This window comes from Alexandromys fortis, unplaced genomic scaffold, assembly GCF_014885135.2.
Source record: "Alexandromys fortis isolate MF-2015 unplaced genomic scaffold, M_Fortis_MF-2015_v1.1 scaffold_59, whole genome shotgun sequence".
NCBI lineage: Eukaryota > Metazoa > Chordata > Mammalia > Rodentia > Cricetidae > Alexandromys > Alexandromys fortis.
This window is the reverse complement of record NW_026067943.1, coordinates 10,351,398-10,354,343: the sequence shown is the minus strand read 5'-3', so window position 1 is coordinate 10,354,343 and position 2,946 is coordinate 10,351,398. Positions and strand designations below refer to the sequence as shown.

The 2,946-nt window shown below is 43.9% G+C and overlaps 1 pseudogene; it reads left to right on the top strand.

Annotated features, from left to right (window-relative positions):
- The first annotated feature begins 587 nt into the window (after positions 1-587).
- On the top strand, positions 588-2,316 carry LOC126505445 (chromatin target of PRMT1 protein-like; annotated as a pseudogene).
- Positions 2,317-2,946: the final 630 nt, after the last annotated feature.

Below are 2,946 nucleotides of genomic sequence, written 5' to 3'. Positions count from 1 at the left end.
GTGTGTGCTATGTTGATGGTGAAGGTGGTAATTTGGAAATGTTGATAGTGCTCCTGAGTCAGGAACGGCTTACACATTGTAGCCACTTTGATTTAGTCTTTGACATTGCATAGGACTTGCTGAGCTGGATGTATAGATCTTCGACCCTAAAATAACTTTTTTTTTTTTTAACTTATTTGGCCTTTGTGTCATTTCCAAGAGATTTTTCACATTTAGTGTAAGAGAAGCCATTTGTGGTGACCAAAGAGACTGGGCTAGGAGAAGCTTTACAGCCTAACTGCTGGGAAAGAGTCCTAAGCTGCTCCTGCTGACATGCGGTTACCTATGTTCAGAACCAGTCTTGGTTCAATTTACATGAATCGCTTTTTTTTTTTTTTGAACCTCTTGAAGGTTTAGTTTAATTTTAACAATAATTTGTCAGCTGTTCAGTTTCAGTGGAATCCTTTTTATCTGGCGTGTTATAACAAACGGTTGTCTCATTCAAAAAAATTATCAGCACCCAATCGATAGGAAGTAGCCTAGAAAACTAGGCATAGGCCGCGAGAGGAGCCCTGGAGTCCATCTCCTTCGATTCTCAGGATCTGAAAATGGATGCACAATCAGGGCAGAAAGTGGTGCTGATATGAACCAGCAAGTTGTCTCTAAATGAGTGCTTTACTGTCTGCTGGAGAACAAACAGCCCACGCCAGTGACTATTCGGGCTTCGCTGCAGCAACAGCTGCAAGGCAGCGCCAGAAACAGAAGACTGGCCCAGCAGATGGAGAATAGACCCTCTGTCTGGGCAGCATTAAAACTAAGCACCAATCTACTTCAAGAAGAAGATGGGCATGGAAGACCATTCTTATGGAGTTTGATAGCCATTTTGGGAAGAAACTGCTTTTGCTGGACTATTGCATAAACTGGACACTGAGAACCTCCAGAAGAGGACTACTGAACTTGCCTAAAGATGAGATGATCTTTTGGGGTTCCTGATTCATGAAGGAGTCTGCAAGACATTCTACAGTACACAGCAGATAGTGACTGAACTGACTTTGAAATGTCCTGCTTCATGGAAATGTCTCTGGATACCATGTGCCTGTAGGCTGAAGATGGATGCCCCAATGGTACAGAGGAACTTTGGGTGACTGTACAGGCACAAGATGTCTCTGTTATTTCTAGAGTTTTGAAAATTGCTTACTTTTTGTTTGCTTAGGTAATATTGTATTTGCTATGTTAAAGTTAAAGCTTTTTTGTTGTTGTTTAAACAGAAAAGGGGGAAGTGATGTAGGAGTGTCATATATCAATCTGTTGATTTCATTGGTTAAGCACTAAAGAAACTGCTTGGCTGGCCCTGATAGGTTAAAACATAGGTCGGAGGAGTAAACAGAACAGAATGCTGGGAGGAAGAGGAAATGACCTCAGAGACGCGATAGCTCCTCTCTGAGACACACGCGATGAAGCTCCGACCCAGGATGGACGTAGGCTAGAATCTTCCTGGTAAGTGCACCTTGGTGTGCTTACACACATTATTAGAAATGGGCTAGTCCAGGTGTGAGAGTTAGCCAAGAAGGGGCTAGATATAATGGGCCAAGCAGTGCTTAAAAGAATACAGTTTGTGTGTTGTTATTTCGGGGCATAAGCTAGCAGGTGGCCGGGGTGCTGGAGACGCAGCCCTGCCGCTCCTATCACTATAGCCTGTCTGATACAAAAGGGCAGGATAAAATCTGGAAGATGGTTTGACAAAATATTGACTATGATCAATGTTTCTTATACTAAACAATAGATTCATTGATAATTGTAAGATTGATTCCTGGACAATTGCGTTTGCTCAATTCAAAGGCAAAAAACAATAATCTTTCCCCAGGTGACCATTGCTATAATTCACACAACTGTATTTTGCTAACGTTATAGCAAAAAATCCCTTAAAGGATTTTATGCTAAATTTTACAAATGACTCTTCCAACGGAAGAACTGCATATATGGCTAATAAAAAATAAATAAAAATTGTGGAGCATAACAAGGCTCCTTGAAAGCAACTCATAAAAGTTGCAGGAAGATCCTGATGCAAACAGATCTGACGTGATAACACCAAGCTGACCTTTGCTAGGGCAAGGTGGAAAAGCCCTTGCAATACATTAGAAAAAGACCCGACCTATATATATTTGGGGTCGAGGATGTGTTTATGCCTTTTTCACAGAAAGAAAAAATCTGGACCTGATGATATCATGGCTGCGGACATCCCACAGAGGAGTTCCAGAGGCGATTGGAGAGAGGTCCTTGGTCCGACTTCCCTGCCCCCAAGGAGAGAAGTGCCTCATTGGGTCCCTGGCCGCCTGACCAGAACTGTTGAAGTCCATCATGAAAATGACTCTGCCGCTCTTCAGGATGCTGATACTGCTGATCCTGTGGAAGATGATCCCAAGCTGAGCGGAGCAGAGATGGGGGATTCTGTCAGCCTACCCTAATCCCATTCCTGAAATTGGTCTGAGGACTTTGATGCCACCCTGGAGGACCCCAGACGTGCATCAACTCAACATGCGTAGATCTAAGCCTGGCGGAGGGACTGCAGTCCTGGATCTCCTCTGCCTTCTCCCTGTTTAAGGATTGGGTGGGGGTGGGGATGTTTTTTGCATGCTGCATAGGAGGGTACATGCTGTGCCTATGGTTAATTTGTCATCCCCAAGCTCAGACATCTCGAGATAAGGTTGTGGTTCTATGAGCGTTAGCCTCTTTGGAGAATGGCGATTCATCCCAAGTATGGTTACCTGTCCTAAAAGGCCAATAGGTTTGTTCCTTGCATAGCCTTTGCACTCTCAGAGAGAAATTCTCCATTGCACTAAAGAAGGTATGCATTTTACTCTGAGTACTGCCTTTGCACCTCCCAGGAGTTTATTCCATTGCACGGGAGAAGGAGTACCAGGAGTTTTGGGCCTCCTTTGATCGGTCCTTGCATCATGAGGTGAGGAC